Source organism: Leptinotarsa decemlineata, unplaced genomic scaffold (genome assembly GCF_025532065.1).
Source record: "Leptinotarsa decemlineata unplaced genomic scaffold, Ldec_3_MD MMD2_tig00026340_RagTag_RagTag, whole genome shotgun sequence".
NCBI classification, from domain to species: Eukaryota; Metazoa; Arthropoda; class Insecta; order Coleoptera; family Chrysomelidae; genus Leptinotarsa; species Leptinotarsa decemlineata.
Genome location: NW_027412694.1, coordinates 1,285,116 through 1,311,323, shown reverse-complemented (window position 1 = coordinate 1,311,323; position 26,208 = coordinate 1,285,116). Strand labels below are relative to the sequence as shown.

Genomic DNA, 26,208 nt, shown 5'->3' with positions numbered 1-26,208 from the left:
TCAATTTTCGATGGTAAATCTTCATGGACATTTTATCGGAAACAATTTGAGGCCGCTGCAGAAAATAATAGGTGGAGAGATGAGGAGAAAGCAACAGCTCTCATATTGGAGGAAATTCTGCAAAATATTCCAGTGAACCGGCAAAAGGATTATGAAGCAGTCGTATCAGCTTTGAAGGTCAGATATGGTAGTGACTACCTTCAACAAGTCTACCAAGCTCAACTGAAGGTGATAACTCAAGGACCATCAGAAAAATTGCAAGAGTTTGAGGCTGAAGGTTAGTAAAACTTGTGTACCCAGAAGCACTCGATAACTTCACCCAGTGGATTAGTGTTCATAATTTCATCGACGGGGTTCGTGACACAGAGCTACAGCAGTCATTGAGGATGGCACGTCATAAAAAATTGAATGAAGCCATCATTTATGCCGTAGAATTTATTTGGAACTGCTAAAAATGCTTCACAATAACAATGAAGTTTTAGTGAGGGCCATCAATGAAAAGGAAGACGAAAGAACAGATCGACTCATGATAGGTCTTGAAGAACTCCTTAAGAAATATATGATGAATGGAACTGCACCCTAGGCCAGAGGACGGCTTAAATGGTAAAACTGCGGCAGAGACGGACATTTAAGGAGGGACGGTCAATCACGTCCAACATCCGACAAAAGAAGAGACAGGCGTTCGAGATCACCTGAACTGGAGTGTCGTGGTTTGGAAAAACCAAATTCAGCCTGCGTTACATTGGGTTCATCCCAAGCCCCCCGGTATTCGATTTCCATGATTGAACGCAACAGTAACAGCTTAATTATCGATGGATTTCTGAATAATCATCAGTGCCGTTTCACCATCGATACTGGAGCAACGAGGTCAGTAATGTCAACGGAAGCAGTTTGAAGAAATTATCAGTGGTACTTGTTCTGGAAACAGCCACTAGAGATAGATCGACAGTTTATGGAGAAGCTGAAGTGAGACTGAGGCTTGGAGATTCCGAAATAGAAACTACGTATTAGTGGCCAACATTGTCGACGAGTTCATTCTGGGACTAGACATTATGTCCCTCTACGGATTCGTGGTGTATGTAAGGAATAAACTGCTGAAAGTCGGAAATGGTGAAATTTTGTTCGACGTACCCTCCCAGCCTTATAACAGCGAATCTCTCCTAACACCGAGAAAATTATTCAAGTGGAAATTGCTGGACCTGGCGGCTTGAGTACAGTATCGATAGAGCCACCCAACGGCTCTTAATCAGGAATTATCGTGGTCAAATCCCTGGTGAGTATTAACAATCAGACCATCCCAGTAAGAATAACACTAATAATAACAGGGTGACTCTCAAGAAAGGGCAAATAATAGGCACTTGCGAACCGAACGTGAAAATCGCCAGGATCTAAGAAGAAGAAGTCTCTCTACAGCGTGCTCAATAACTCGTGAAGGAACTCATAGACTTTTCCAAGAAGACGTGGAACCATCTGTCTGAAGACGAACTATTAAAGGCCACCAGATTCGTCGAAGAAGAGAATGATATGTTTGTGAAGGGCAAAATTATTGGTCGAACGGATTTCGTTCTACATCGCATCGATACTGGCGATGCCAAGCCCATACGTCAACCACCGAGACGTCTTTTTTTCGCAAAGCAAGACGAATCTGCATCCATTGTTAAGGACATGTTGGAGAAAGGAGTAATCGAGGAATCAAACAGTCCCTAGTCGTCACCTGTTGTGTTAGTTACTACGAAATATGGATCTACGAGATTTTGCGTAGACTACAGGAAGCTTAATGATGTCACTAGAAAGGGCAGTTACCCTCTTCCTAGAATAGATGACACCCCGAACATCTTGGCCAAATGCAGATGGTTCTCAACATTAGATATGAAAAGCGGGTATTAGCAGGTGGTCGTGCGCCCCGAGAATAAAGAGAAGATTGCCTTATTGGCATTATATCAGTTTGGATTATATCAGTTTGAGTTTATGCCGTTCGGGTTATGCAACGCACCCACAACATTTGAACGCTTGATGGAGTTGATGTTGGGAAGACTTACCTGAAAAACAAGCCTGGTCTATTTTGATGATATTATAGTCACCGGAAAAAGTTTTGACGAACATCTATCAAACTTTTGAGGTGTTTTCACGAGGCTGCGGAATGCACATTCACATATCAATTTCAAGAAGTTGCAACAGATCCGGAGAAAAGCAAGGCAGTGCAAGAATGGCCAACACCAAAGAGCAAGCACGACGTAGGAAGCTTCCTTGGACTCTGTAGCTATTACCGGCGTTTCGTGAAGGACTTTGGAAAAGTCGGCAGATCGCTGCATAGCTTAGCTAAAAAAAGAACAGCTTTCGTTTGGTCTCCAGACCACCAGCAAGCATTTGCTACTCTGAAGATACATTTGACCAGCGCATCGGTCCTTGCATACCCAAAGGAGGAGGGCTTGTTTATACTATGCACGGATGCATCCCAACATGGGATAGGAGCAGTATTTTCTCAGGTACAAGAGGGAGCAGAAGTCGTCATTAGCTATTTTACAGCGTTACTAGAAAATAATTCATCGCAGTGGTCAAAGCGGTGGATCACTACCACCCCTTTTTATAGGGCCGTAAATTTTTGATCAGATCGGACCACTCAGCACTTCGATGGCTCTTCAACTTCAGAACACATCAGGACAAGTAGCTAGGTGGATCGAAAAGTTACAAACTTACGATTTGAAATTCAACATCGGAAAGGAAAGAGTCACGAAACCGCAGATAGCCTCTCAAGAACACCATGCCTGACATCTGGATGCAAATTTTGCCAACGCCAGGAGGACAAGGATACCTAGCTATCAGAAGTGAAATTTGCCACCAGACGTGATGAGGTAGCGGAAAGAGACTCCTTTATGGACAGCTTTGATAGGGAGATAAGCTCTCCTACCTCCCGCCGCTTCAGGTTCCCTCTGACCCGGTGGGTAGCAACATGTAAGGGTCCCTTGTCAAGGTATATGGACAGCCAGTTTGAGGAATCACCTGACCATAGGGTGGTACGGTCCTTAACAGCCTGGCTAGGCAAGAGATCATCATAGCGCAGAAGGAGAATGCCGTCTTGAAAACTGTTCGAGAATGGATTGCCAAAGGAGTGAGGCCGAAATGGCAAGAGATTTCCTAGCACGGCCAGCAGGAAATGGATAACAGGCTCCAATGGGACTCCATGGGGGCATTTCGGAGTAAATAGAACTCTACCGAGAATGCGTGAGGTACTATTGGATCAATTGCCGTCCAAACGTGGAAGAGTGATGTGAGCGCTGTGACCTGTGCTCTTCGAGAAAAAGGCAGAAGGAAAAGTTGAAGCAGTACCTCAGTGGGTACCCTTTCGAGAGAATCGCAGTTGATATTTTGCGACCACTCCCTATGACCACATCCGGCAACAAGTACCTTATGGTTGTGATGGACTATTTTTTCGAGAAGCCTGAAGTAGTAGCCTTACCCAACCAAGAGGCTAAAATGTTGGCAGAAGCCCTGTTGTAGGATGTAATTACCAGACACGGATCAGGGCCGCAACTTCGAATCGGATTTATGGATTCATGATGATTCTGTTGGGAATAAAGAAGACAAGAACACCTGCTCTTTACCCACAATCCAATGGACTGGTCGAGAGGCATAATCGCACCATCAATAACTACCTCTTGATGTTTGTCTCCGAAAACAAAAGAAACTGGGATGAATAGGTTCTTTTTTTTCTGTTGGCATAGAGAAGCTCTTAACATGACACGACAGGTTACACACCATCCATGTTGTTAACTGGTAGGGAACTGAAGGTTCCGATAGATGTATTGTATGGCAGTCTTTTCGATGAATCCCAAAATGTACATCTTTCAGAGTATGTGAATAACCTAAAGGAGAGACTGGAAATTGTTCACGAATTTGCCAGGACGAAATTACAGCTTTCCAGCGACAGAATGAAGATAAGACATGACAGAAAGTCGCTGCTAGTCAACTTCAAGGAGGTCGATGCAGTGTGGCTCTACCGAACCCAACGTCGGAAAGGTTTGTGTCCCAAGTTGCAGAGACCATGGCAAGGACCTTACTTGGTAACCAAAAAGATAAACGCTTTGGTGTACATAATCCAATTGTCATCCAGAAGCAAGCCTAAAGTGGCCCACATAGAGAGGCTGAGTCCTTACATGGGTCGTGATGTCTCCTCTTGGAAAGTTGTTCGGGCGAACAACCTCAGGAAAGGGGGTAGTGTTGTAAATCATGCCCGAAAGAAAATAACGCCGGCCGCCGCTGGTAGCCATAACCCAGGCATGACGTGGCTGAGAGCGCGCGAACGAAAACGAAAAAGGGATAATGAGTAATGAAATATATTTTATTAATGAAAATTATAATAATGATAATAATAACATCTTTGTATCTCCCTTCTCTTCCTCATCTCACTATTGTCATTATCCGTTGCGCTCAGAAACACTCGAGGGTATAACTGTGGTACCCCCAGAAACCGGAGGCACAACAGAAACCGGAGGCACAAGGTCACCTATTTGTTTTATATAGATGATCTTAAACAGCAGTGAGGTAACAGCAGTGAAAAACTCTCTCCGCGGCAAGTATCAGCACAAACTTCGACATATCTGGTCATCGGAACTGTCGGGGAAGAACAAAGTTGGTGCAACAAATATGCTTGCCGTTCCAATCTCACTCTTCTCGTTTGGAGTAGTGAAGTGGACTCGGGAGGAGCTGTATCAACTCGACGTAAAGACCCGAAAAATGATGCATCTCGATAGGAGTTTGCATCCCAAATCGTCCGTTTCACGGTTGTACTTCCCCCGACAACAGGGAGGCCGTGGACTTTTGAGTTTGGAGTGTCTACATGACAGAATGGGGCTGGATACAGCCTGTAAAGTCGTCAGGAGTTCGGATCCCCTTCTCTGCATGGTCCATGGCCATGAGAGAGAACGAATTGGAGCATTTCTCTCTAGGGCAGCTGCTCGAGCAGCTGATGAACTTGGTATAGTTTTCGACATTGAACGAGGTGACCACAATTCTGTCACCGAGTTAGAACCTGTTCAGCAAAAAGCTCAGATAAAAGCCGCAGATATCACCTAACTTCTGCGGAAACACAAGGATAAGCCAATGCATGGGGTCTTCTTCAATAACATTGGAGACCTTGGCTAATCAAAGCGGCTGACCTTCGCTTTTCTCAGGTCGAGTGGGCTGAAGTCGGAAACTGAGGGGTTCATCATGGCTTACCGGGATGGTGTCTTCAACACCTCAGTCTACCGCAGTCGCGTGATGGGTATAGAGGTTCCTGACACAAGGTGCAGGGCCTGCCGCGAGGCGCCCGAGACTCTAATGCACTTGCTATCAGCATGTCCAGCATATGCGGTCTCGGCCAATATTCATCGACATAACGCGGCCCTAAGAGTGCTATACTACAATCTACGGCACTCTTACGGTATTGACGAGACACCGGTGTTGCCCTACGATATTGAATCCGTTGTGAGCAACGAGAAGTGCCGAATTTATTGGAACTATTTGTTCCCCACCCTCAGGCTCATACAAGCTAATGAGCCTGATGTAGTCCTCGACCAACAGACCAAGACGATATTTGTCGTGGAGTTTTCAGCTCCTGGCGAGATGAATATCGTCAGAAAAGAATAGGAAAAACGGATAAGATATCGAGATTTTCTCTTCGAACTCCGCAGACTCTGTCAAGATGGTTGTTCTGATTATTGGTGTCCTTGGTGGAATGATGTCTCCTCTACTCTCGAATCTTAAAATCATACCGGCTTGCCGCACTAAGGCAGAAGTCTTAGCCGCACAGATGCAAAAGGCTGTTATTCTTGGCTCACTGCGTTTGCTCATGGCATATGATTCTCGGACCCAATGATCACTTACCCCACGGTGTGGGGAGTGGTCATTGGTTGATAATGCTGGCGTGCTCTCCCGAATGTATCGGGTCTTCGGGGGATAGGGCCTGACCAGCGCACACTACGGTGAAAAATATTATTATAATGATAATAACCAAGCACCCACTAACTACCAAGCACCCACCGCCATCTGGCCAGAGTTCTCAACTCATGGCTGGACGAAGAGCAGCCGATTCCGGATTGGTTTGTCGAGGGGCGGACCGTTCTTATCCCCAAAAGCGGAGATTTGTCGATTCCTAAGAATTACAGACCGATAACATGCTTGAATTCGTGTTATAAGTTGTTTACAAGCATCTTATACACACGAATACTCACCGCAGTTGACCGAGTGTTCGAACGGATATATGAGCAGAGAGGGTCGAAGAGAGGAGTCGCTGGATGTAAAGAGAATCTGCTCATCGATAGATGTGTAACGCAGGACTCGATACAATATATGCGTAACCTCTCTATGGCCTGGATCGATTACCGTAAGGCATTTGATATAATTTCGCATAAGCTCATCTTGCATTTGCTCAGATGCCTTGCGGTACCCGACAAAATAGTGAGATGCATTGAACAACTGATACCACTTTGGCGAACTCGCTTTACCATAACATCTGGCCAAGCAAGAGTCGAAACAGGGTGGGTCACTTTCAGAAGGGGTGTATTTCAGGGTGATTCCCTCAGTCCCCTTCTCTTCTGCATCTCACTATTGCCTTTATCTGTTGCGCTCAGAAATACTCGAGGGTATAACTGTGACACTCCCGGAAACCGGAGGCACAAGGTCACCCATTTGTTTTATATGGATGATCTTGAACATTATGCCTCTGGAGAGAAGGATCTCCATCAGTCCTTGAGGATGGTGGAAGAGTACACGCATGCTATCGGTATGAAATTCTGGATAGACAAATGTACAATGGTACATCTCAAAAGAGGACGATGCGGGGACTACGGAGAGGATGTGCAGCTCGTAGATAGAAGCATCCTACACCATCTGGATGCCGGAGAGACGTATACTTACCTCGGGGTGGAACAACGCCACTCACAAGAGATAACTGCAGTGACACAAGGTGCAGGGCCTGCCGCGAGGCGCCCTGGCCCTAATGCACTTGCTATCAGCAAGCATATCCAGCATATGCGGTCTACGCCTATATCCATCGACATAAGGCGACCCTGAGAGTGCCATCTTTTACGGTATTGAGACACCGGTGTTGCCCTACGCTCCGGGACGTAGCCTGATATGGTCCTTCTCGACCGCCAGAGCAGAACGATATTTGTCGTGGAGTTTTCAGCTCCTGGCGAGACGAATATTGTCAGAAAAGAGGAGGAAAAACGGGTGAAATATCGAGATTTTCTCTACGAACACCGCTTACTCTTTCCAGATCACTCTGTCAAGATGGTTGTTCTGATTATTGGAGTCATTGGTGGAATAATATCATCTCTACTCTCGAATCTTGAAATCATACCGGCTTGCCGCACTAAGGCAGAATTTTTAGCCGCAAAGATACAGAAGGCTGTCATTCTTGGCTCACTGCGCTTACTCAGGGCACATGATTCTCGGACCCAATGATCACTTACCCCACGGTGTGGGGAGTGGTTATTGATTGATAATGCTGGCGCGCCCTCTCGAATGTATCGGGGATTCGGGGGATAGGGCCTAACAAGCGCACACTACGGTGGAAAAAAAAACTCAAAAACGGTTGAACCACTTTTTATAATTGTTGTATTTGTCTTTGTCGGGAATAGGATAATGAGTATCACAATATGATATTTCATCAATGACAATATTTATTATAAGAACGTCTAGAATCAATTTTTATGAATTTTATGTTTTTGGGTTAGTCTTCATCGGAAATAAAATGATGAGTATTGAAATATGATATGCTATCGATAATAATGATAACAATATCAATAAAAAACTCAGAAACGGCTGGACCAATTTTTATGATTTTTGTGTTATTGGATATGTATTTGTCGGGATTGGGATAATAAGTATTGAAATATGATATTTCAAAAATAAAAATCGTAATAATAAAAAAACTCCAGAGCGACTGTAACAATTTTCATATTCTTGGATTTATCTTCGCCGGAAATAGAATAATGAGTATTAGAAAATTATATATCATTAATGATATTGATAATAATAATAATAACCTATATCCATCGACATAACGAGGCCCTAAGAGTGCTATATTACCATCTACGGCACTATTACGGTGTTGTCCCACACTCCGTGGGATATTAAATCCGTTGTGGGAAACGGGAAGAGTCGATTTATTACTATTCGTTTCCCACCCTCAGGCCCATACAAGCTAATAAGCCTGATGTAGTCCTTCTCGACCACCACAGCAAACGATATTTATCGTGGAGTTTTCAGCTCCTGGCTGGACGAATATCTTCCGAAAAGAGGAGAATAAAATATCAAAATTTTCTTTTTGAACTCCGCAAGACTCTATCCAGACCACTCTGTCAAAATGGTTGTTCTGATTATTTGAGTTCTTGGTGGAAAGGTGCCCTCTCTACTCTCTAATCTTAAGATCATACCGACTAAGGCAAAAACCTTAGGCCGGACAGATGCAGAAGTCTGTCATTCTTGGCACACTGCGCTTGCTCAGGGCACATGATGTTGGAACCCAATGATCACTTACCCTACGGTGTGGGGAGTGGTCGTTGGTTGATAATGCTGGCGCGCCCTCCTGAATGTATCGGGGCTTCGGGGGATAGAGTCTGACCAGTGCAAACTACGGTTATAAAAAAATAATAATAAAAGAACTCAAGAACAATCGGACCAATTGTTATGATTTTTGTTTTTTGAATTTTGTAACGGTTCAAAATGAATTTAATCTCATATTCGGTTTAAGTTGACTTGATTTTCGTTGAAAGTCGTGAATTGTTCGTATAACTGACTTCGGAATTCTAGCCACAGGTCAAAACTCAAAGGCCAAGTGGGTGCAGAGCGGAACACCTAAGATTGTCGTATTTATGAGGTTTCACTGTTTGCCGAGTATAATTTACTTATCAGTTCCTTTTTTTCAAATATCGGATTGAATTAGGTGAAGAGAAAGTGGATACTTGAACTTGATTCATAGAATCCGTAGGAAGCAGAGAGAGAAATCGAAATGTCGGATTTGCCAAACGCTAGTGCTTGAGAATTTTTTTGTCGTATAAGAATTGAAATTCTCAGAACTTGTGGAAAAATGCACTTTTGCGTTCCGTTTTTTCAAATGGAAATTGGCTTCGTTTTGGTCACTACTATCTCATTCGTAGCTTTTGTGACTAATCAATAATTCAACATATTATTATTATATTTCAGGCACGTTCATCTATATAATATATTATTTTCATCAGACCAAATTTTTTACTTTCATTTTCTCTCGTCACTTCCAAAAAATTCAAAAAACCTTTTCTAATTGGTATTTTGTAAAACGAAAGACTCAGTTATTTAATTATTCTGTGTACCACAGTGTGTTATGGAAAAAAAATCTGTTTCAAAATCTGTTTTTCTGTTAATCAACTATACAGCTGTCGCCCCCATACGAACAACTCTCAGAAGTTGAGAAACTTGTGCGAGCTAAGGACTAACGAGGTCTCACCTTTTAACGTGTGATTCCTAACACGGTTGCAGAATCATTCCAGGTTCAACCAGATAAATTCTCCCGAGGAAAATATCTGTTTGAGGCGGGAATCGAACCCATAGCCTTCTGATCGTGAGTCGGGCGCATTACCACCGCGACCAATTCCAAATATGCAATATTGCAATATATACTGAAATTTAGATTTTCACGAGCCCAATGTCGCACATTTTGAGATGAAACCATACAGTTCGTGTGAATATCGGCTCATCGTTGACGGAATATTTCGTCATTTGAACTTCCACCTTGTAGTCAAAAGCAAAACCCTACTGGTGAAAACTCTGGCTTGCATGGTTTCAATTTGTGTTTATCAAACAACAGTATACTTTTCTGTCACGCAAATCTAATTGGTTCAATTAATTCCTTTCACTACATACTTTATCATGGATCCTTGTGGTATGTTATTACTATTTCTATTTGGCCCACCTCATTTGTAATCCTGTTGATCTCATTTACCACAGATAAATATGTGAAATAGCTCTACTATCAGGATTTCTCCTTTTGAATTCTCGAGCGGCTTATTGATAACTTCTTACATTATCATCTAATAATCATATCATTTGATACACTCATGAACATTCAAATGATGTATCCGAAGCAACTAGCATCCGAAGCAACTAGCTCTCTTATGGTAATTTCAAGTTCAAAAGCTTCAGCATATAAACATTGTACCAATCAATAAAATATCATATCGTTCAGAAGAGAAACTTTATGACAATGATTTAGGTAAGATAACTGTTTAGATTGAACTCATTAGTCATGTGCAAATTGAAAAAACCGAAACGATATGAGTGTAACATTTGGTAAAGGATCACGTGTGTCTTGGGTGAACTTAAGACTATTTGAGACATCATTCGATTTCATCAAATTATTTTCCTTCTGAGGCAATTTGTCATTACATACCAAATATAATAAAATTGAAAAACTAGCTAATGCTTGCGATTTTGTGCACGTGGAATTCATATATATATATATATATATATATATATATATATATATATATATATATATATATATATATATATATATATATATATATATATATATATGAAAAATTACTATGATGTCACTCAGGACGTTACAGACAAAGAATATATAGTAGATTTAATGATATATCATTATATTAACAAATTATAAAACCACCTGTTCCTTGAAGAGGAAACCACGTGCATGATTCAAAAAAAGGGACATATGACATGTAATCCAAATTAGCATGCGCTGTATAAGCCAATTACGGGGCTCAAAACGAATTGACATTCGACATCAACAAAATTGTTTGATCTGTGGCATAAAACCTTAACATTGTTGCAAAAAGATTTTCGGGCAATGTCTGGCTGTAGACATCGCATGTTTAGATTTCATTTCATTTTAAAGCCAAGTAATTATGTATTTAAACAATATCTGGAACAATTTTTGAGAAAACTTATCCCAATGGATTTTATATTAAACAATAATAATGAAAAAGGATGATGATGTATTGTATATGGAAGATTCAATCTGTGAGAAGAATACTATTAGATGAGATTTGATGATTTCTCGTTTTGTGATTATCCATACAAAATAAATTTACTCTTATTTAACATCATTTTCTATAAGTAAAATAACTGTATATTATACGAAAGCATACAAATAATTCAGTATATTGCATTGTTTTATGTTGACTTTAGAACAAAAGATTGAAAAAAATTTGAATATTATTCATAATATAATTGATAGATACTTATAATTAGGTAATAATACATGAAACTAAGATTTTGTCTCACTCTCAGTAAGATACTGTTCTACCTCCTTGATTAAAGGATATTGTAAATTGGTCAAAGCACTTATAACCTGAAAAACAGCATCAGCATGCGGTAATAGTGAATTGGGAAATAAAGTTTGAAATATTATATATTTTCATTTTTCGAATAGCTCTTTCCACGTGTATTCTCGCTCTTGCAATACATTCTGTTTGTCTCACTTGTTCTGGGGTAAACTGGGATATCGTTAAAACAGAGGAATATTAATATGAACTCCTGCAGGCATAATGTCTTTGATCAAAAAACCTTTGTCTGCCAACACTAAATCGCCTGCTTCAAATTGATCTGAGATTCCACAATCTTTCACTATCTTCTTATCTGATGTTGATCCTGGATATAGGCATGACACATAAGTATCTACTCTATTTGGAGCTACACCTATCAAACCCTTGCATATGTTTCTATGCTTGTATGAACTAAATATTAGTTTCTGAACCTTCATGCTAGATCAAGAAACACCCCTTCAATTTACTTGCATACACTTCGGTACAATCTAAAATGATTCTTCAGTTCGTGAAACTGCTAAAACAATTTGGCAAACAAAGTTTATTTTTTCTTCTCGGTGAAATTTTTGACATCATTTGTTTGAAAATAATTTCATGTAACACATGAAGCCATGTTGTTACCACATTCGATAGTGATGAACGTGACACATTAAATCGAACGGCTAAATCCTCATGGGGAAAATTTTGTCTTACTTTCATCAAAGTCATCAATAACTGATCCACTTTGTTCAATTTTTGTACTTTCCAACTATAATACCAATTTATATCTATGTTTTTTAATAAATTGAATAGGGACATAAATATATTTTCTGTAGGTATGCCTGTATACAATAGTATCAATTTGTTGTTGCCCCTTATGTTTTCAAAAGAAAAATGTTCTGATAAATGGGTCAGTTTATGTAATGCTTGCTGCAGATCTTGCTTGAGAAAATAATTTTCAGCAACAATTTCTGCAGACATAGGTCCTGGGGGTATGGTTTCTTTTGAGGTGGATGGTTGTGGATCAGTCAGTTCCGTTTCATATCTGAAATAACAACATTCTAAGAAAACATTTGAAATTGATTATTGGCAATACTTACGTAGGATTTTCAGAAGTTTCTTCCATATCCAACACTTTCCTTTTTCTTGTTCTCTTTTCTGGAGAAGAAAACTTAAATTGTTTTCCAGTATTGTGTGAAAACAATGTGGATCCATTATTTTTGTTTCCATCAACAAAGTGGCAAATACACAAAAATGTACCAGGGCTTGGTTGTATAGTTCGTCTATGGCAAATTTTAGATTGTTAGCCAACTTAAAAAATAATATATAATCATCTCAAGCCTAACTACTAACCTTGTAAATCCAGCGGTTTCTAGTTTTTGAATCCTTGGGAAAGCTAAAAAATCTACATGTTTCTCAAACATTTTAATGCTTACAGTCGGGTGCCCAACAATGTACCATTGTCTGTAAAAAAATATTTAATATCAATTATTATTGATTTCGTTGCACAATACATTCAAAATATAAACAAATTCAAATCAGGAAAGTCTAGATTCGAAATGCTCTTGATTTAGATCTATTATTAAGATAAAATTTGAGGTTATCAAAAATAATTATTAATCAATTATTTGAAATGGTATGGTTCAGTTTAGTCAAAATTTGTACAAAATGATTGTGTACTCTATATTACAGATTGATACATACCTTAAAATGCTTATTTCTCTGAATTTTCTCTTAAAAAACACTAAAATCTCTATAAGACTAACAAATTCAGATGACAGAATGCTATATATATATATATATATATATATATATATATATATATATATATATATATATATATATATATATATACTATATATATATATATATATATATATATATATATATATATATATATATATATACAGGGTCCTGCAACAGTGGCGCGGTGTTCCATATCTCTATATAGGAAGCAGATAGGAATCTAATTTTCTATAATATTACCTCATTGCTCGAGCTCGACACAATAAAAATATTGGCGGACACACAGGGTGTTCGATTTTTTCTGGGCGGATCCCAACTGTGTCTTTTTAAATGGCAACCTATATTTTTTATCGCTTTTTCGGTTTCTTCATAGAAAATAAAATAAACTTTATGTATATCTACACTTCGAAAATATTGACGGTTTTCGAGATATCTAGCATGACAGGTTTTTTTTTTCCAATATTCGTCACTCAGAATATTTGAAATTATAAAGTGGTGCCAAGTCCAGTTGAAATTTTTTTTTGGTCGAATATTCTACATTGGTAACTCTCTCGAACGATATATCTGAAATCGACCTGTGATATACAGGGTATGAAAAACCGCTTGCCAAATATTGTAAATGAAAATTTGCAAAATCTTCCTTATATTAAATGGAACACCCTGTATATTATTGATTCATAAGAAGCGCCAACGAAACCTCTACAAATTTCATTAAGTATTCCCTATGGCTAAGTTCAATAGTTTTCCTTAAATGAGCATTTCTTTCGAAAAATGGTCATTTTTTCAAAGCGAAATCCATTTGACGACTGATAAGAATATACAAAAAATACCCTTTCCTCAAAATATCGCCCATTCCTAAAATTACCTGTTGCTAGATAAACAAGTTGCGAATTACACCACAAAATGGACGTTCTTGAATAGTTACAATAATTTCAAAAATCTCGGAATTTGTGCCATATTCTTTCGGTCTAAAACAACCTTTCAGCGAATGAAATATTTATTGGAAATCAAGTAGTGTGGCAAATGACAGAACAAAATATTTGGCTGCAAATGAATATTGAAATTTTTAGTCAATCGTGAAGTTGAACTGTCGGTATAATTTCATCAGAATGTTGTTATCAAAAAGTGATTTGATTGATATGATTTTCATATTAGGTGAATCAGACAGGAATTGTTTATTGGCAAGTAGAATTTATTCTCAACGGTATCCAGATAGAAGGCATCCAGATGAAAGATCTTTCCGAAAGGTATTGGGACGATTCGTTGAAACTGGATCTATTAATTATTCCAAACATGAGCGCATCAAGCCAGCTACTAATGAAGATAATGAATTGCAAGTTCTTCTTGCTGTTGAAGAAGATCCTAGTAGGAGTCAACGACAAATTGGGGAAATAGTGGATATAAGTGAGAGATCAGTGCAACGAGTATTGAAGAAACATCGCTTGCATCCATACCACGTTCAGTTACATCAAGAACTACTGTATGCTGATTTCGAGAAAAGAGTGAGATTTTGCAATTGGGCCATGAACAAAATTCGTCGAAACGAATATTTTTTCAATAATATTTTATGGTCGGATGAATCGACATTCCATAAAAATTGATTTGTAAATCGACATAATTACCATTATTATGCGACAGAAAATCCTCACTTATTGAGACAGGTGGATTATCAACATAGGTGGTCGATAAATGTCTGAGGAGGCATCATTGGAGAATATGTAATTGGTCCATACTTTTTTGAGGGACATATGAATGGTGCAATGTATCTCAATTTCTTACGAAATGATTTACCAGGTTTGTTAGATGATATTCCTCTTGACCTCCGCAATAGAATGTGGTTACAACATGATGGTGCACCTGCTCACTATTCGGCAGAAGTGAGAGATCATCTAAATGAAGTATTTCCCAATAAATGGATAGGACGGAATGGGCCTGTACGGTGGCCCGCTAGATCACCAGATTTGACGAAACTAGATTTTTTCTTATGGGGATACATAAAAAATATGGTTTACGTTGAGCCACCAACTTCTCCCGAAAATATGCGACTTAGAATAACGAATGCTTTTCGCAGCATTACACCAGCTGTCTTGCGCAGGGTAGAACAGTCTTTCAAACATAGACTTCAGCTCTGCATTCAAGAAAATGGAAGACATGTTGAACATATTTTATAAAAGTTTCATTATCAACCTTAATTAAACTCTCCCTTTTGTAGTTTTGTAATTTGCCAGTTGACAAATTTGAATATCTAGAACTCAAGCTCTGAATGAATGAAAAAAATAGTTATTTATAATGTTTCTTTCTTTTAACTTGTTTGGTTTGATATTGCACGATTTATGAAAATTCTGCATCCAATGAAAAAATAATTTTCCATTTAGCAAAAAGTGATAGGTACCTACATACATTTATTTCGTTAAAAAATATTTGTTTGGACACCTTCTAATGTACAAAATTGAAACAAGATATCTTTCGTATATTTTTATCAGTCGTCAAATGGATTTCGCTTTGAAAAAATGACCATTTTTCGAAAGAAATGCTCATTTAAGAAAAACTATTGAACTTAGCCATAGGGAATACTTAATGAAATTTGTAGAGGTTTCGTTGGCGCTTCTTATGGATCAATAATATACAGGGTGTTCCATTTAATCTAAGGAAGATTTTGCAAATTTTCATTTACAATATTTGGCAAGCGGTTTTTCATACCCTGTATATCACAGGTCGATTTCAGATATATCGTTTGAGAAAGTTACCAATGTAGAATATTCGACCAAAAAAAAATTTCAACTGGACTTGGCACCACTTTATAATTTCAAATATTCTGAGTGACGAATATTGGAAAAAAAACCTGTCATGCTAGATATCTCGAAAACCGTCAATATTTTCGAAGTGCAGATATACATAAAGTTTATTTTATTTTCTATGAAGAAACCGAAAAAGCGATAAAAAATATAGGTTGCCGTTTAAAAAGACACAGTTGGGATCCGCCCAGAAAAAAACGAACACGCGGTGTGACCGCCAATATTTTTATTTTGTCGAGCTCGAGCAATAAGGTAATATTATAGAAAATTAGATTCCTATCTGCTTCCTATATAGAGATATGGAACACCGCGCCACTGTTGCAGGACCCTGTATATATATATATATATATATATATATATATATATATATATATATATATATATATATATATATATATATATATATATATATATATATATATATATATATATATATTTATATATATACCGGGTGTCCCACATTTTATGTGACAGGCAATATCTGGTTTGTTGAAGGAGATACAAAAAAATGTTTCATACAAAAGTTTCAGGAGTTCATGAGAGCTATATTTTGATATAATTTTTAAATATACAGGGTGCTTGGTGTAGGTGCTACAGACCAAAATTCCATTTTTTAAAATAGAACGCCCTGTATATCATTACATATTCAGATGCTACGTTGAATTCTGATATCATTTCATGTTTTGTTTTTGAAATTCGGTTACGGCCTTGTTGAGTTATTGCTTAAAATGTAAAGTCTTGAGAACGACCTATTATTTTTTTAAATATCTCATACAATTATTCTCTCTGCATCAGATCACATGAAAACTAGTCAAAATTTTGGGTGTTCGAAGTAATAGTTTCAATTTTGAGTTGTGGAATTCAGTCAGGAATCATTTTGAATATGAAACAATTGCGAAATTGAAAGAGGTGTATTCGAAAACAAATCTTTAATGAATAACAATGTAAATAATATAACTTGATAAATCATTTCATAAGAATGGTATTTACCTAGAAATAAGTCATAAAAATTGTTCAAAGTGATGCCCATTAGATATTATACAGGCTTCGAAACGTCGAATCACTTCTCTCGTACAAGTCGCTCTTATAATATCAGGCGTAATATCACTGCACGCTAGTCGAATTTTTATTTTCAGATCATCCACATTCAAAGGGGGAGTAGTGAAAACAATATCTTTTAAATAACCCCATAGGAAAAAATCAAGCGGTGATAAATCTGGGGAACGAGCCGGCCACCGAATTTGACCCTTATTACCAATCCATCTATTTGGGTACGTTCTATCCAGATATTCAGTAACAACCTGTGAATTGTGAGGAGGAGCACCATCTTGTTGCCACCAAATTCCTTGTCGTTCTGCTATGGGAATATCTTCTATCAACTGGATCAAATCATTTTCTAGAAAATGTAAATATCGCAATCCATTGAGATTTTCATTGAAAAAGTAAGGTCCTATGATGCGGCCATTGAACAATCCACACCATACATTAATACCCCAAGTAGTTTGAAAATTACTTTCGCGGACCCAGTGGGGATTTTCTTGAGACCAATAGTGACTGTTATGTCGATTCACAACTCCATTATTGTGGAATCGCGATTCATCGCTCCACAAAATTTGACTGAATATGTTAGGACTTTCATGTAATATTACTTGAATACAAGCAATGAATTCAAGTCGTCGTTCAAAGTCCGTGGGTTTCAAACCTTGTACCAACTGAATTTTGAATGGGTGGTATTTATTTTCTTTCAGAATTCTCTGTACATTAGATTTACTCACAACGTCTTCATCTGCAAGAGTACGGATAGGAACATGTGGATGAATGATAATATAAGCGAACACATTGGTCTCTAAATCTTCAGTTCTAACAGATCTCGTATGATGACGATGCTTTATAGTAGAAGGAAATGACCCAGTTCGCAATTTTTCTACAACTCTCTAAAAAGTCATTCGTGACGGAATGGGTCTGTCTGGAAAACGTTCTTGGTATAGACGTTGTGCTTGACGGCAGTTTTTCTGACATTCCCCAAAAATTAATAACATATCAATGCAATCACTTGGACTAAACGCGAAAGGCATACTGGAGTTTTCGCACAAAGAACACAGTTACTGTTTTGCAAAGAATCACTGAATCGAACTAACAAGTAGATACATTTCAACAACATTTGTTACTATGGCATCAACAAGCATAAGCTACTTGATGAAATTGTGCAAAATAAAGCAATTCACCCTCAAGTTAGTCACATTCTCAAGAAATTCAATATTATATTCAACTGATATCGATATCGTATCGTAGAGGTGAGAATAATGTTTTGTATTCAGTAGTAGTCTAGTTCAATTTAATGAAAGATAAAGACTGGATTCGTGTACGAGTAAATACGTTTTTTGAAACTTTATATTTAAGGAAAAGTGCAATAACTCAACAACGCCGTAACCGAATTTCAAAAACAAAACATGAAATGATATCAGAATTTAACGTAGCATCTGAATATGTAATGATACACAGGGCGTTCTATTTTAAAAAATGGAATTTTGGTCTGTAGCACCTGACACCAAACACCCTGTATATTTAAAAATTATATCAAAATATAGCTCTCATGAACTCCTAAAACTTTTGTATGAAACATTTTTGTGTATCTCCTTCAACAAACCAGATATTGCCTGTCACATAAAATGTGGGACAGGTATATATATATATATATATATATATATATATATATATATATATATATATATATATACCGGGGAACAGAACAGAACAGAATACATGGACACAAATATATGAAAAAATCAAGTACCGCGTTAAACAAACATTTCATATAAGACGACCACAACTCAAATTTTGCAGAAACCAAAATTATAGCCTATGAACCAAAACTGAACAGAAGAATCGTAAAAGAAATGATTTACATTAAAATAAACCAAAACACAATAAATGACAGACGGGACATAAACAACTTAAATCAAATTTACCATACCATCCTATAAGCACCTGCACCACCCACACTTTACACAATAACACCCATATCCCCAAAACAAAACCAAATACACAAATCCCAACACATAATTACGTCATTTCCGTCCTCATCTCTATCAATCACCGAAACGACACACATAGAAGATCCCTCAACCCTCCACCTTTAATTTTCAAGAAAACAACGCTCATTCCAATCTCTCAAAAAAACATTAAAAACATAACCAGAAGTTTCCCTGTCGATCACTATCAAATAAGAAGAACAACAGCACATTAATATTATTTACATTTTGAATAATGATTTTGAGCAAGTGTAATGAATCTGAAGCCGGCCCTGACCGATGTCCCAGTCAGCAAACGCATGTCGCATCGCGAAACAGCGCGAGAGGTGTGGATGTGTCCCGAAATCCGCAGAGAGATCCGAAGCGTCCGTTGACGATATAAAAAGGTCGCTCTCCGTCCCGAAAAGTTGTCTGTACTTAGAAAGTGAATCGTGCGTTTAAAGAAAGGGATCTAACTGTGAAGATAAATTAAGCTTTAGTTACTAAGTGTTGTATATAAATTAGTCGTGATAGTGAAATATTGATAAAAATAATTTTTTTAAGTCAGTTAATTCGTTAATTCGTTAGAATTGGTGATCAGAAGTGGCAGGAGGTAGCAGGTTATTCGCCAGCGGTCAAGTCCTATTGGGCACAATGGAACTCCCTTACTTTGGAAAACGGGGTTCTGAAGCAGGTGTTGGAGTCTGAAGACGGTGCAGAAGAAAGGCACCAGACAGTGGTACCCCGGAGCAGACGACGGGAGGTGCTCAAAGAAATCCATGATGGAGTCACTGGAGGACATCTGGGAGTAACGAAGACCCTCCAGAAAGTAAGACTACGGTTTTACTGGGTTAATTGTCAAGCCGACGTCAAGGACTGGTGCAGAAAGTATGCTGTATGCACTGCCAGTAACGGACCTAGGATACGACCGAAAGCTCCAATGCGCCAGTATAACGTGGGTATTCCTTTCGAGAGAATCGCCATCGATATCGCCGACCCGTTCCCAGAGTCCCACTATGGGAACAAATACATCCTGGTAGCCATGGACTACTTCAGCAAGTGGGCAGAAGTCTATGCCCTGCCCAACCAGGAAGCCTTTACCGTCGCTGACGTCCTGGTAAAGGAATGTATAAGTCGATTCGGTGTCCCATTGGAGCTGCATTCGGACCAGGGCAGAAATTTTGAGTCCAACCTGTTCCAAGAAATATGTAAACTGTTGGACATTCGAAAGACCAGAACCACAGCCTTACATCCACAGTCCGATGGAATGGTGTAACGAATGAATAAGACTATAAACCGCCCCTTGTCCAAGGTAGTCTCTGACCATCAAAGAGACTGGGACCAATACCTCCACCTGTTGCTGCTGGCTTATCGTTCGGCAGTGCATGAGTCAACTGGCCAAACCCCTGCCAGTATTATAATAGGACGAGAGCTACGGCTTCCTTGCTACCTAAAATTTGGGACGTCTCTAGAACAAGACACTGCGGGGGAAGACTATGTCAGCAAGCTTCGGCAGAGAATGGACGACATTCATGAACAAGTCCGTCTGAACATCCGGAGTGCCAGCGATAGGATGAAGGGGGCCTATGACATCAAGGCGAATGCTGAAGAATTCAAAACTGGTGACCTAGTTTGGCTGTACAACCCTAAGCGACGCCGTGGTTTATCACCGAAGTTGCGGAACTCGTGGGAAGGTCCGTACAAAATCATGAAAAAGAATTATGACGTCGTCTACCGTATCCATAAGCCACCTCGAGGAAAGCCTAGGGTCGTCCATTTTAATAGATTGGCTCCTTATGCTGGAAACCACGACCAAGTTCGCGCCCTCAGACCACCAGAGGATGGAATAACGTTCCAATAATTCATGTCCTTAAACTCGAACGGACAGAAGGTCGTACATGGGGTAACTCGAGAATAGCCACGAGACCTTATCATGGTTCCAGTCGATTACGCACTAGCTCACTGCGTGGCAGAGGATCTCCAAATGTCAAAGGGTATCGCTGTGGTATTCAACAAAAAATTCGGTCAGCTCCAAACATTACGAAAACAGAATCCAGAAGTCGGAGGAGTGCTACAGTTAAAGAAGGATCAGAGAAACATCTTCCACTTGGTGACCAAAAAGCATTCTCGAGACAAACCGTCCTATGAAGATGTCTGGAGGAGTCTTACTAGACTGAAGGAGACGATCCTCGACCAGAATCTCGTGGAGTTGGCAATCCCGAAATTAGCCTCTGGGCTCGACAGGCTGGACTGGAGAAGTGTGAGAAGCATGTTGGAAACGATCTTCAGATCCAGCGGCATCCAGTGTGTGGTAACCATCTTCCACGACCGAGCATAAAGACTGTAGAGTGTTACTTCCATCGAACTTCACAGTGTAAATATGGAGAGTTCTTCAGGTATCGACACACGCTAAGGATGACATTTCGGGGCGAAACGGGACGTTTAAAGAAAGGAATCCAACTGTGAAGATAAATTAAGCTTTAGTTAGTAAGTGTTGTATATAAATTAGTTGTGATAGTGAAATATTGTTAAAAATAAATTTGTTTAAGACAGTTGATTCGTTAATTCGTTACCCAAGGTACGTACAAAACGAATGATTATAAACATTCAACAAATGTACCAATTTGAAGGAAAGGCAATAGAAATGAAAATTGTATTTCATTTCAGGAAACCAGTCAAATATCCAATGTGTTACAACAAACTTTTTGAATAAACAATTGAAAAAGTCCCTAACCAGGGGCGAAACGTCTTGATACATAAATAAAAGAAAACTTTCCATTTTCCAAGAGAAACCAAAACCCAAGAACCACGAAACAACTATAATACTATATTTAATAAATATTTCGTTTATATAGGTGAATGGAAAAGTAGGGATTCAAATAACAGGGTGATAATTGAAAATACTCCTGAATACTACTTACTCACATATATAAACAATCGATCGCTTGAAAAACACTTCACTAACTTTCCTCGAAAGCTTCTGATAATTTCTCTTCCTTATTCTCTGTTTCATTATCACTGTCGTCATTTGAATCAAAAATGAATGTTCTGCCGATGTATTGAATCTATTGGAGCCTCTGGAGACACCCTACATTTTGTTTTATGAGAGAGAGGACATTGGTAGATCAAAATCTTCAGATGATGTGGTGCTGCAGGTTTTTCCGGGTTTTCCTGCAGCTGAAAAAGCAAATGCGCCGCTGTAATCGATGAAGTCGCCCCGGAGCGCCAATAAATTTTTACTGTTATTTTTATTTTTACTGCTGTTGTCTTCAATATAATCAATTCATATTATATTAGACAATGGAAAATGAATGTTTATTAGCTCTATTAACTTCTGATCAAATTTTAGAAAATAATTTTTACGCCTGATGATTTCCCCAAATCAACTCGATGGAATTGAAAACACAAAAATAGATTGGAAGTCTCAGTATGGTGTGTACATACGTTTCAGCAATACTCTCAAGAGAATACACTTTTACAAAATGTTTTTTTCTGTAAAACTTCAAGTAGTTGGTTTTTGGTATAGTAATCTTCAAAATACAAATTGATATCCATTGAAAAACTTTGTATTTCATCTTTCCTCGATTTTTTTTTTGGTACTTTGATGAGCTGTCGCGAATAATGGGAAGCGTTGTCAAGAACTATTTTACTATTCGCTTCCAAATTTGGGATCAAAAATATTACTTTCCATGTTCTTATGATAGTCATTATTGCAGTCGTCAAGTTGTCTTTCAAATAATTTCAAAGAATTCAGAACGCACTATTTACTTTCTCCGCAATGCACAATGAATAGTCGCGATCCTTTGTTTGCAGGCATATTAGGCGTACATATTCGAACCATCAGTCCACCCTTTCGTAACTATGTCGTGTGTCATGAGTGTTAGAGTTTCGTCCAAATAGAAAATTTGCCGTTATTCTTCTCTATATTTAGTTATTTGTTCTAAGTATTTGTTAGGCAATTCCATTATTTTTCTGCTTTCCATAACTGCTAGACGTTTGTTTATTATTTTAAATATAAATCCTAGTTTCTTTATCCAATTCTGAAGAGTTTTGTCACAGCAGCTCACGTTATGGCCGGAAGTATTCAATTTCTTCCTTATGATTTCAGTTGTAGGAATCTCGTTGCTTTTGTAAAAGTCCTATATTGTTTTTTTTCAATGATTTTATTAGGTGAACATCTAAAGATTTTGGTAATCCCGTATCACATCGCTTCTTTCATTAGGTTCATTTTTGACTATTTTACGTATTGTTGAGAAAGGAATTTCGGTCAAATCTGATGTTGCTTGTAATAGTTTGTTTCCCTCGAAACCAAACTTGAAATGTGTATTCTTATATACACTGAAACATACTCTCTGTGTTCAATATTGAAATGTATCCGAAATCAAATTTCAACACTCGCATAGTGATCAGTTCCTGAACTGAACATTGACAAAAAGACGGCTTGAATTCTATTCGTCACCGTAACATGACTTCTAATTTAATTTTATGACTCTTCAGCCAATCATAAAACTCGTTTAGTAAAAATCATCCAATACGAGCCGCCAATTCTTCAGCCCACGTAGACTAGTTGACAGCGGTTTTATTTCTCTGTATTGTTTTTTTGGCCTTTGAGTGCGCCGACACTTCAAGTAGGCACAATACCAGTTACTTCGACTATACAAGTGTATCAAGAAATGTTGTACTCTATTTTTCGAATTAAAATACCTTTTTCATTCATGAATCTCTCGCACTATGTAGTACCGATAATCCAAATGTTATACCTACCACAGATTAACACTTCGAATGAAGCCACAAAGCGTTTCCACATAGCGAACAAAAACATTGACACTTTTGATCTTTCCGCCTGCCGATGCCGACAGTACACTTCATTATTGACAAAAACAATCCCCCGCAGAAACACATTGACAGCAGATAAAAATTTCCGAAATTATCGTTTTCAGTTATATTTCGTTGATTGAGACCGCTTATAATAGTTTTTCTGAAATATCTTCCATATACATCGATCAGTTACACTTTTATCATATTCTAGCAGACCTGGCAAACTTTCTTTCGCCTAACAGTCAATGAATGAGCAGATTTAGGATTTTAAAATTGATACAAAATTATTAAGTGAAGTAAAATAAATGGTAGGTGTATATAATAAAATAAATGGGAATTTATATTGAATTAATTCTTTCACGAAACGAATTCATTACCGGTAAACTCTGATCTGAAATAAATCATATAACCATATAACGTGAACTATTTCGTTTTGTTATAACAAATAAACAATGTACGTGAACTGCCAGAATGAACGTGAACTGTTAGTTCCGTTTCATTGTGACACGTCACGGTTATCACTGATATTTTGCCTCTTTTATTATCATTTTCGTTGATGAAATATTATATTTCAATACTTATTTTTCTATTCTCGATGAAGACAAATCAAAAAACAAAAAATCATAAAAATTGGTTCCGGCGTTTCTTGAATTTTATTTTTATTATCAATATTTATTATCATTGTTATCAATTTCATTGATAAAAATCATACCCATATACTTATTATTCTATTCCCGACGTTGATACATCCAAAAATACAAAAATCATAAAAAATGGTTCCGCTACTCTTGGGTTCTTCCATTATCATTATCATTATTTTCATTATTAAAATATCATATTTCAATACTCTTTGTTCTATTTTCAATAAAGACAAATCCAGAAACACAAATATCATAAAAATTGGTCCGTCCGTTTTTGACTTCTTTAAATATTATTATTATCATTATCATTTTGATTGATAAAAAATCATATTTCAATACTTATAATCCTCTTTTAGACGTAGACAAATTCATAAACACAAAAACCATAAAAATTGTTTCAGTCGATCTTGAGTTCATTCATTATCATTATAATAATCATTTCCATTGATGAATTATCATATTTCAATACTTATTATCATCCTATTCACGATATAGTCAAACCCAAAAACACAAAAATTATAAAAATTGGTCCAGCCATTCTTGAGATCTTTCATTATTATCGATATCATTTTTATCATTGAAATATCATATTCCAATACTTATTCTGTCCCCAATGAAGACAAATGAAAGGAAAAGGCTGTACATATTACCAATTTTTTACGTCCTGGCATACCCTTCAATAGGAAGGAACTCGGGGTTTTTGACAATTTCTTTTGTTAAATATACAGGTGTCCCTGGACTTCCTCTTTTCCTCTCGTGAATGTATAGATGGGGTTAAAATATCACCAGTACTACATATAACTTTTTTTCCTAAAATTCTTCGTAACCAAGTTACGGGCCTTCGAAGTTACAAAATGAAAAATGTTTTTCTTTGATAACTTTTCAAGTGAATATTCAAAATCATCCAAATTTTGGTAATTGACTAAATAAATGACTTCCGTCGATGAGCTTTCATGCAGGAGTCAGTTGTTTTGCTACAAAGTCAGGAACGGACTACCCCCGATGGTCCACACCCCAAAACTTTGAAATGACAGATATTTTTCAATATTTTTCAACAAAATAAGGTTACTTGGACAATTTTATGAATAAAAGTACTCGTGTGGAAAGTCGATCGGAGTAACGAGTCTTGATAAAAATGTAGTTCTACTCGACGACATCAAACCCGCTCGTCCACCATTATTTGAAATGAATAATTATCAAAGCAGAAATAATAATGATAACGTTAATTCAACAACATTTATAACAGGAATAATACAAAGTATGCTAAAATGAAGTCGTAAACAAAAAGTACAGTACCTATATGGAAGTTTAAGTCACAATTGTGATAGCAGATATTTTTTCAAAAGAAATATCAAGTTCTGTATATTCGTGGTGTTTTTAAACTAACAAGCTACTCTACTATGAAATATCGAATTCATTCCATATTTTGTATGTACATAATACGTGTGGAATAATCACATTTCGTGTTGATCAGTTATCTGAATCTCATGAAACTCAACATTCGAATGTTTCAAATTCTTCTTCACAGCTAAACTGTTGAGGAGTTTCACTGATAATTATAATTTTATGGGAGAAATTCTTTAACACGAATCTAAATTCAGCTGAAAAAACGCACAACGGAAAAAATATTTACTATACTAATAAAAAGCAAACGAATGAACTACAAAAACGGCTGCACATGATCAGGTGAAAAATATCCAGGGAATAATATTTCTTTCACAGATGTTGACAAAAAAACCTTTTAGAAAGTTTTGATAAAAAATGAGAAACTGGAATGCGATTTTGTTTTGTTGAGTGGTGCGTTGTCATATGACTATCATTGTATTGTCAATATTCTATAGGATATTTTGAATTTTTTTGATATGGCCGAACAGTTTACATTCAATGAATATGCAGATATGCATGT

The 26,208-nt window shown here is 37.5% G+C and overlaps 1 protein-coding gene and 1 long non-coding RNA gene across 2 annotated transcripts in view; both read right to left on the bottom strand.

Annotated features, from left to right (window-relative positions):
* Positions 1-26,208, bottom strand: part of LOC111505717 (putative sodium-coupled neutral amino acid transporter 11) — a 108,236-nt gene that overhangs the window by 72,568 nt on the left and 9,460 nt on the right. The gene's annotated exons all lie outside the window — the stretch shown is intronic.
* On the bottom strand, positions 11,924-13,060 carry LOC141485955 (uncharacterized). The gene is made up of 2 exons (XR_012467554.1): positions 12,392-13,060; positions 11,924-12,336 (listed from the first exon to the last, which is right to left on the bottom strand). It is a non-coding gene; the product is annotated as an uncharacterized lncRNA (long non-coding RNA).